The sequence below is a fragment of the Macaca thibetana genome, chromosome 8 (assembly GCF_024542745.1).
Source record: "Macaca thibetana thibetana isolate TM-01 chromosome 8, ASM2454274v1, whole genome shotgun sequence".
NCBI classification, from domain to species: domain Eukaryota; kingdom Metazoa; phylum Chordata; class Mammalia; order Primates; family Cercopithecidae; genus Macaca; species Macaca thibetana.
Window position 1 is genome coordinate 41,689,879 of NC_065585.1, and position 10,847 is coordinate 41,700,725.

Sequence of the window (10,847 nt, forward strand, 5' to 3'; positions counted from 1 at the left end):
CCAAACTGAGAACCAAATGTTGGAACCCAGGAAAAGAGTTAGACCTACTAACTTTTGAGTGCAGAGAGAAAAGCCCGTGATTGTTGAGCTTAGTGTGCTGGGCACTGGTATTGCAGTTTACATACTTAATTGTCACTGAAATCTCATAACGGTCCTGTAAAGAAGCTATTATTTCCCTCATTTTTCAGATAAGGACAGGAGGTTTACGGAAATTTCTTAATAAGGGTTAGGTATCTTTTCTGCTATTATCCTTTATGATATTTGATGAATGATGACCATTCATTCACTCATTCTTGTATTCTTGCTACAAATATTTAATGTACAACTATTTAATACAAGGCACTGTGCTAGTCATTGAGTAAACCAAAATAAACAAGGCCACCATAAGCCCTACCCTCATAGAATTAACTTTGCTAGTCTGTATGGCCCAGAGTCTGTGTTCAAAATGATAATAGCAAATACTTGCATAGCATGCATTATATACAGGTGCTGTTCCGTTTGACATATATTAATTCATTTAATTATCCTAACAACCCTTTAAGGTAAGTATTTCTACTGTCTTACAAATGAGGAAACTCTGTCATGACTAGAGGTTGAGCAATCTACTTGAGTCACACTTGTTGTCATTGGCAAAGTCAGGATTTGAACTCAAGGTCTAACTTGAGGGACCACTATGTTAATTACTATACCATTGCACCTCTCCGAAATGGATTGTTGAAATAGGTTGATTAGATACTTCTCTCACGACTCTCAGGGCTGTAGGATGTTAAATGTGGGATATTTTTCTCTAAAGGAATTTGAAATGAGAAAATAATAACATAATATCTCCTCAGGGCATGGCAAAAGAGGGAGTTTTCGTGGATGTGACAAAGTAGAGAGGTCAGGAATTGGAGAAGACAAATGAGGATAAGACAGGCATAGTCCATGTCCTCTTAGGGCTCGCAGTTAGCAGAGAAGTGCCATGGGATTATGTGACAAAGACATACCCGCCCTGTGGGGTCAGGAGAGTTTCCTCTGAGAAAATGATGTTTGAGCAGACCTGAAGAATGTGAGACAAGCCGTGAGGGCAGAGGAGACATTTGTGGAAGGTCTCAAGGCAGGAGAAAATAAAACGTCATCAAAGAACTAAGAGAAATCCACCACAGACATAGAGGAGGAGTGTAGCATGAGATGGAACCCAAGATGTTGATGGAGAGGGTAGAGCCTTGATAATGCAGGTTAAAAACTTGGACTTTATTATAATGGCAATAGCAAGCCAGTGAAATATTTTTTTAAGAAGAGAGTTGTGAGAGAAATTTGCTTTTTAAAAAGATCACTTTGGTTAAAGAGTGGAGAACAAATTAAAAGGGGGCAAAATGTGCATAAAAAGACAGATTAGAGGGCCATTGCTATAATCTGAATGAGAGATGATGGTGAGCTAGATTGGGGTGTTGGCAGTGGTGATGAAGAGAAGAGGAAATATTGAAAGATGTTTAGAAGATGTTTAGGACCTTGTGACTTGATGAAGCGACAGCCAAGGACATCCAAAGGTATAAGTCTACTGTCTGGGTAATAACTAAGTGAACCAGTAGAAGAATGCTATTGTGTTGCAGAGCAGGTAAAATGTATGGCTGCTGGATGAGAGTCAGGGATAGATGGCCTGAGATGACAGAGGGGAAGAATGTTGATGGTTGTTGGCAGAGTCTGCAAGTTGGGGGGTCCCCTACAGCTTCTTTGGCACTGTCAAATATACTTCTTAAACATTTTACTAAAATTCATTTCCGCTATCTGGTGCAGATTTACTGCTCAAGACAGAATTTAAAGAATAGAGAATTTGAAGAATGGAAATAGTTATTAGTACATTGATATATTAATCAATTATAAATATAATACAAATATAAAGAAAATAAAAATATTTTCTTCATCAAAACTCAAATCAACTTTAAACTGAAGTCTCCTTTACTTAATAAGTCATCACTGCTGACATTAGTACTCTTCTACTTGACTTCCTCTGGAAAGGCAGTTCACAACCTACCTGAAATCACCTTATGAGAGATTATTTGTAAGACCACTGTTTGACTCGTGGCATACATAAATATATATATTATATATATAAAATACATAAAATGTTTTATATATTATATATCTTAATATATCATATATATTTTATGTATATACATATATTTTTTTTTTCAGAGAAAGGATCTCACTCTATCGCCCAGGCTAAAGTCCAGTGGTGTGATCAGAACTCACTGCAGCCCCAAACTCCTGGGCTCAAGCAATCCTCCCACCTGAGCCTCCTGAGTAGCAGCTAGGACTACAGGCATGCCACTACGCCTAGGATTTTATTTTCTTTTGTACAGACAAGGTCTTATTATGCTACCCAGGGTGTTCTCAAACTGCTGGCCTCAAGTGATCCTCTGGCCTTGGTCTCCCAAAGCTCTGGGATTAGACATGAGCCACTACACCAGGCCCCTATATTTTCCAATGAACAAACAAGATATAAATTGTGGATAAATTTCCAAACCAGTTCACAAGAACTTATTTTAAGCCTTAATGTAATTAGAATAGGAATTTCTTTTTTTTTTTTTTCCTTTCTTTTTTCTTTTAAAACTGACAAAGACAATAGAATAGGAATTTCTACATGTTGCAAGGGCAGGTGGCAGAGGCTGAATGCTATTGTGTTGCGGGGCAGGTAGGCTGTATGACAGCTGGAGAAGGCAGGGATTGACGGCTTGAGATAACAGTGGGAAGAATGTTGGTGGACCTCTTCATGCTGAAGAGATCCATCACAATTATTGAGTAAACTCAATTGAGCATATCATGTGGTAGATGCTGTTTATGTGCTGAGAAGTTAACAATAAACAATGCAGTCCCCTGTAGTCTAGTTGAAAATAAGGGACTGAGGGTAGGAAGTTGTGACAAGAAGGTTTCCATTCCTCTTCTATTTTTCCTCATTTCTTTATCCTAAGAAGTGGAAAGCAGAAATTGGGCATGGAATGTAGAATAGTGAAATTTACTAAAATAAAAATGTGACAGGCTTTCCTTCCTGCCCCTTCCCCCCTTCCCAGATGCTGACTAAAGTTTTCCCTTCCTTTGTGCTCCTTCTTTCTGCAGAATCCCCCCTCCTTCGCCAACTGGGGCTAGCTAGTGCATCAGTGGTAGGAATGTGGGAAGGGGCAGGAGATGAGAAAAAAAAAAAAATGGTCTTGGGAAGAACAAGACATAGTTACCAAGAAAAAAAAAGAGAGAGAAGGAAATGTACAGCCCCAATAGGAGGAAAAAAATTCCTATCCAAACCAGAAGAAGCAGTTCATATGCAAGATACTCAGATCAAGATAGTACAGGGCTTTACCTTCTTTGCAGCATTCCCCACCAATCATTTTTTTAAGAAAAATAATTATCAGGAAGGCAAGATTTACTTAAGAAAAGCTAATTAATTAGAACCCTCTCTAATGTAACTTCTAAAAGGTAGGTTTCTAGTTAATTAATTGGCCAAGGACTATACACATCTAGGTTACAGCATCAGAAACTGACTTTTGCTAACTTCAGTAGAAAAGGAATTTGTTGCAAAGGTATAGAATGGCTCAAAGATTGGACAGAAAGGCTGGATTTGAAGGCTAGAAATTTGATAGGGGCCAGGGAAGGTTAGGGAGAAGGAATCAGGCCAAGGTCCTACTGCAGGAATGGTCTGTTTGGGATGTCTCAATGGACATGACTGCCACTGCTGTAACTAGATGCATCTCCTTGTCACTTCAAAGCTGTCTCTGTCCACTGCCTTCACTAACCCCAGATGCAACATCCTGGGCAGGAACACCCAATTGGCTTTGTCCCTAAGGGAGTGGGGAAAGGCAGTCTCTGGCTGCATCATTTCCAAGAATTACATAGTACAGATTCCATCAAAATAGATGCTGTGCAGCCAGGGAAAGGACAAATGTTCATGCACACTGCTTATGATAATTTATAAAAGTAGTATGGTAATAAAGGGGTAGAATTTCAGCCAAAGATTTCAGAAATGTTTTTAAGGGCAGCAAAGGAGCTCTGCCCATGAGTTACCTCCACTGATGGAGGTAACTCAAATAACAAACACCACTCAGGCCTACGCTTGACTTTGATGCTTAGATCTTGAAGCAGATATCTTTGTCAAGATTGCTACTTGCCTAGGGCACAGCATTGTCTCATTAGAAATCCTCAGCTCTAAAGGTGTGGGTGTGCCCACCTTCATATACCCATTTGACATAAGACATGACTGAATTTCAGAGGTGTTTTGCCCTACAATCACTTACTAGAGGCATAATTGATTATTACAGAGTACCAACAGATTTGGAGCAATTAATTTCTTCTACCTTATTTACTCTAACTTAAGCAAAACGTGGCTAGTAAAAGTATTTTAAGATATGTATTTCCTCTAGAAAATATTTCACATTTTTTCCTCATAAAATGAATAGTGATTTGAAAGTCCCAGATGGATAAATAGGAAATTTCTTTGTTACAGCTGAAAGTGAATTCATTCATTATAAATCAGATTGGACAATGCTATTCAAAGCTTCATATTTCACCTGGAAAGAAATCTAATTAACAAGATTGCTTTTTACAAATTAATTTCCTGACCTATTTTCCTATAGAGTTGAAACTAAACTCAAATATATTTGTTCTAATTACTGAGTACTTATATTCGAGCTTGAAACTCTTATATTTGGGATTCTATATGCTGTAATAACACACGTAAATCCAAGTGAATTTTAAAATTAAAATTAGAAATTTTGAGAATAGCTTTGAGGAACATGTATTGTCATGCCAAACGCAATATTTGGGCTTATCTTCCTCCCAATTCTAGTTGTTTAAGGGAACTTTTGTGTGATGTTTTCATTAGTAAGTCCTTGAGGGAAACAAGTTTCTTCATAAGGAAGTTCAAGGTGTTAAACCCAACAAACACCTTCATAAATGAATGCAAAGCGAGGCTTCCTGAATGTGCTAGCTGGAGAGCAACACTTCTATGTAAAGCTTCTATTTCATCCCTGCCAAAGTGAAGATAAAATTCCCTTTGAGATAATTATGAAGTCTGCAAAATTTGTGTTCTTCTCGGGTGCAATGCATGCTAAGACCTCAGCTCTTGCTTGGCCAATTAAGGGTTGCATTTACCAGGAATGCCTGCAGTACTCTCAGCAGTGTGGTTTTGCAAGTTTGGGCAGAATTCAGGGGTTCATCTGTGGTTGGCCAGAGCACAGAGGGAGGGTTTCTGTGTGGTAGTTCAATTTAGGAACCAGGAAAGACATATACCAAAGTGTCCATTATGCCAGTAATAAGCCAGGCATTGCTGGCAGCCATGAGGAAGCAGATTTGGTAGGAGCTAGTCAGGGTTCCATGACACTACTCAACATAGGGGCTCAGGGTGGAGCCACTTGGAGAAAAAATGGCAATTGGGGTCTACACCCAGACCTGGGAGACACGGAGGGTCTAGGGAGCTTAACTGGATTCCAAGCCCTCACTATACTTATTTCATTCAGTAGCACCAGAGGCAAGACTGAGCCTATGAGCTGTTTTTTGGGGTGTATATCAGGAGGCCTAGAATTATGGATCTAGGAAAACAGGCAGTGGAAATAAAGTTAACATTTGCCCCTCTTCCAGTGCCCTTTATTGACTCAAGGTCACCTGTACTACTTACTCCTTAGTTTCTTCACCTCCCTCCCCATGTGAAAATACTGATTTGGTATTGCTATTTATTTTGATGATTAACTGATATGTACTAAGCATTTTATAGGCTTGCCTACCCATGGCTCATTTTGAAGACCCCCTACTTCTAGCCCAAGCTAAGACAGCTGTCAAAGGTAGACATCTGAAAGCTGCTAACCAGGGCCTCTGATGGAACACTGCTACAAAAGACCCTTCCCCTAAATACACATTTCTAGCTAAGTTTTCTTCTCTTAGGAACTGAAATTGAAAGACAGAGAGGTAAGTGGATAACTGATGGGGCACTGGAACTGCAAAGTGATGTCAAGTCAGTCTGGGGCAGCCATTTTGGGACATGAAGAGCTGAAGCTATGGAAGAGTAGAAATTGTGAGCAAGGACAAGATAATTAGTAGAGAATGCACAGAATAGAGGCACAAAAAATCTCATTTTTGTGACTATCTAGTGTCCAGCTCCAGAGTCCTGGATGTCTGGCCCAGCTGTATTGGGGTTCCTGTACTTGGGTTTCTGTGTGAGATTCCTGCTCACAAACAGCTTGAAATGCCTTAAGGAAAATATCATTCCCTGTAACAAAATGATCCCCAGTCTACAAGAAAACTATTTACTCAACTAACCATTGTATTTTAAATCTTTGTGTTCAATTGCAGTAAAGATGTTTTATTCACTGAAGGCAGAAGAGGGAATCATAAAATCATCCAGGCCTATTTTTAAAGCTAGGCCTATTTTTAAAGCTGGTCCTACAGATAAAACTGATTTTCTCCTTGAGTGGATGAATTACGGTGGGTAAAGAGCAGAGGATAAAAATGTGTGTGTGTGTGTGTGTGTGTGTTTATGTGTATTACAATGTATGTATTTTGCTGCTGGCTTGCCCTCTGTTCCTTTCGGTATGCACGGGCATGTGTGTACACCTGCTGTGAGCCTACTTCCTGTCGCTGCTGGCTGATCTTGTCATGGTCCCATCCAGCCACAGGATTTGCAGCACAGCACACTCAGCTCTGGCTCCGTGCCTGCATTTCTCACACCCACCTTCATTTTTACCTAATACTTGCCCTTTCTTATCCTCTGCCCTAAGACCCCCTAGATCTGTATTTTGTGCTTTCTGATCCATTAATCTTAAGCACCCTAATGAAAGTTCTATCCCGTAAGTTGCTTATCTCTCTGGAGAATATTAGCCCAAATCTTATAGTTGACCCTTAAATGACGTGGATTTGAACTGCACAGCTCTACTTATGCAGAATTTTTTTTTCAAACAGATAAAAAATACAGCATTCATGGGATGTGAAACATGCATATACAAAGGCCCAACTTTCTCACACCCAGGGGTTCCACAGAACCGACTTTGGGGACTTGAGAATGTATGGATTTTGGTATATGCAGGACAGGGTTGTAGGGTCCTGGAATCCATCCCCCATGTATACAAGGGACAAATGTGTATTATATGACCTAAGATAATGAATTTCTGATACAGATTGCTGGAAGTTTCTTTCATTAATAGTGCCATATCTGAATGACAGATCATAGATTTTGAAAACAGCCCTACTGTATTTCTACTCACTCATGCAATATCCCAAAACCAAATGGTGTTTGATAAATGCCATTCACCTCTGAAGGGCTTCTTTCCCCAGCAGGAAGTCAGGCTTTCCTCTTGGGCACTACTATAGTATCCTGCTAAGACATCATAATGTACTGCAATTACTTGTTTTCATGTTTATTTCCTTTGAGACTGAGCCCTTTTCGAATCTTTTATAGATTCAGTGCACAGTACTGAGACTAAATATGAATTATAATAGGACCTTCCTTTTGTGGTTCTTAGGAAAATTAAATTAAGTGCATGTAAAGCATTTGCAGTGTTGTAGATGTCCGATGAACATTAGCTGCAATTGTTACTAGTATTAATTTAATAAAACTTGTGCCCTTACACCCAGGTTTGTGTCTTGGTTATCTCTGTGGATGGTGTGTCATGCAGAGACAGGGAACACAGGAGATGAAATTTAGGGGTTGGAGCAAAATAATGAGCTCATTTCTGGATACTGGCTTCAATGCTTGTGAAAACATCTGGCCACCAAGCTGGTATTGCCTTTGACTTAAAAAGGCACCTAGCTGGGACTCAATACATGTTGACTAAATGAAAAAATGCTCATTCAATAAATCATTAATTCATCCAGGTTCTTGGCCCTGACTTAATCTATTTAAATAACTTTAAGGGAATCAAAGCAAACAATGTTTAAAATGTATGCACCATTAGCACTATTAGGAGTGTCACAATACCCTAAAACTAGAAAACACTGATCCATGTTTCAAAATCCCTGTCACTGGAATTAATTACTGATTTGGTATTTTCTAATATGGGACTTTAAGGCCCTGTATGAATTACTGATGTTCACTGGGTAGCAATCAATTTTGAATTTATTGCTCAAACATTCAAGCTGACCACGAATGTTGCCTAAGAACAAGATGTCTTGATTTGCTGATTAACTCTTCTTGCCCATGATAATCCTTAAGTCTTTTCCTTTTCTCTAAAAATACGATGATGAATGGGGAATATAAAAGAACAGATTGCATAGCAACCTGTTTTCTCTGGGTCCATCAAAGAGAAGGGTCAAAACAGTGACCAAGTGGCAAGACTTAATAACAAAGCATTTGATGTAACTTTTCTTACCTGAAGGGCTACTGTAAATCCTTTGTATTTACTTATGTTTCTTCATTTCCATTAGTACCCTTTCATGTTGCCACCATCCTTACTTTCTTTCTCAGGATTCTACCCTAACAACCTCAGTCCTTAAAACATATCTGTGCATTTTATTTCATAAGATTTTACTCGTAAAGTTGCATTTCAAAATGATCAAAACCATGCTCCCATTTCTAGATGAGTAAGACTTTAATTACAGAAAGCAGCTCAGGTCTTTAACCAGTCAGGTTCTGTTGTGTGAAAGTCACTGAGACATCACTATGGAAACCACAGGTTGTAGCAGGAGGTAGTGCCAGTGACTCAGCAGGTGGAACAACTTCAAGGCAGTATTACCAAATGCCCTGACAAGATGCCAGGCAAACATCATACTACGGTTCATTCATTTTTTAGGTGGTATATAAACTGGGCTAAGGTACATTAGATTTTAGATGAGCCAAAACATGAGCAAGAAAAGCAGAAAAAGAGAAAGATCAGAGTTAAGTGGTGAAAGGGAAAGGTAAAAAAAATAAAATAAAATAAGGTAAACTTCTATTCTACCAACTTTGTAAATCACTTGAAAACTGGCCCAAGTAACTGGAATTGATTACTCAAGGGAAGGCTTTAAGAGAAGGATGCTCTTTTCTGTTAGGCTTCTTCTCAGTGCCTGTAAAGGTTAACATATTGCTACATGATGAAACAGCTTTCCTACCTGGAATTATTTCCCCTTAATTAATTATAAGCTGCTCAAAATTTGCAGTGGAAGACAAAGAGGATGAGTATGTTTTGGTCCTTCAGGGAAAAGGGCTACTGATCACACGACCAACCTCCACCTTCTGAGAGATGTACATGGAACCACGGAGGAGTTGCTCCCAAAACCTGCAAGAGACAGATCTATGTGGTGCAAAAAGGTGGATGTTGGCAGATCTAGAAATGTGGAACAGGAAGCCCAGTTGACTGGCAGTCCTAGATGCCATCCCTCTGGATTCACCACTACATTAGCTGCAAGGCCCAGGGCTGCTCCCTGCCTTGGATGGCACAGTGATGGTATGAGTGCAAGCAACACAAACTCCTCTGGCTGGCAACTTTGGCTCGAGGACTCCCCATCAGCCTGGCCCAACCTTCTGTAGGACTGCATCAACAGTCTGAGATTCCTCCTACCAATCCTCCTTCCCTCTCTTATCACAGGTGTTAGGTTTACGGTAGTCTGAAGGCTCTCCCTGCCTACTCCTACTCCCTCCCCTTTGTCCTATACAAGTGAGTTCCTCCAATAAATCTCTTGCATGTCTAATACCATCTAGTCATCTGTTTCTTGAAGGGCTCAAACTGACAGAGGAGCTCACATTTATGGATCAGTATTTGCATATTCTTTGAAACCACACACAAACTAACAGCAATATAGGTGCACAGGTGAACTTCGTTCACCCTAAGAATCAAGTAATTTGAGTCCTACAATAGATCATCAGGCTGGACATGGTGGCTCACACCTCTAACCCCAGCACTTTGGGAGGCCGAAATGGGTGGATCACCTGAGGCCAGGAGTTTGAGACCAGCCTGGCCAACATGGTGAAACCCCGTTTCCACTAAAAACACAAAAATTAGCTGGGCATGGTGGCGGGTGCCTGTAACCCCAGCTACTCGGGAGGCTGAAACAGAACTGCTTGAACCCAGGAGGCAGACGCTGTAGTGAGTCGAGATTGTGCCACTGCACTCCAGCCTGGGTGACAAGAGCAAAACTCAGTTTCAAAAAAAAAAAATCATCAGAATTAAAAACTATGGTTGATCCCTTACCAGCCTTAAGAAAAATATATACCAGATATCCAAGAAAGCATAAAAAAAAGAAAAAAAATGCAGCTTAAGAAAGAAAATGTTACCAAAAGAGTTGAAATCTCCTGTGTACTGCACCCTGACTGCATCCTCCTCCCACTCTTGATTTTGATCTTTATCATTCCCGTGCATACTTCACATTTTTCCTATAAATGATAATGTACAGTCGGCCCTCCATATCTGTGGGTTCCTAACCCATAAACTCAACCAACTGTGGCTCAAAAGCATTTGGACAAAAGAAATTGCATCTGTACTGAACATGTACAGACTCTTTTTTTCTCATCATTATTCCCTAAACAATACAGTATAACAACTATTTATTTAGCATTTACATTGTATTAGGTATTATAAGTAATCTAGAGATGATTTTAAGTACTTGGGAGAATATGCAGAGGTTATATGCATATACTATGCCATTTAATACCAAGGACTTGGGCATCCTTGGATTTTGGCATCCATTGTAGGTCTTGAAATCAATCTCCCACAGATACAGAGTGATGACTGTATTCTTAACACATTCTTTTCTTTGGATTTTAAAATCTCTTCTTTACTTACAATTTCCTAAAATTTGGATTTATACATATTTATAATAAAGTTTACTAAGTTGATGATTAAAAAAAAACCTATGTCACACAGCTATTTAGGATTTAGTGAAATTGAAAATTATTTACCAAAATTAGGCCAAAG

The 10,847-nt window shown here is 39.5% G+C and overlaps 1 protein-coding gene across 1 annotated transcript in view; it reads left to right on the top strand.

Annotated features, from left to right (window-relative positions):
• Positions 1–10,847, top strand: part of SLC25A32 (solute carrier family 25 member 32) — a 100,029-nt gene that overhangs the window by 45,438 nt on the left and 43,744 nt on the right. The gene's annotated exons all lie outside the window — the stretch shown is intronic.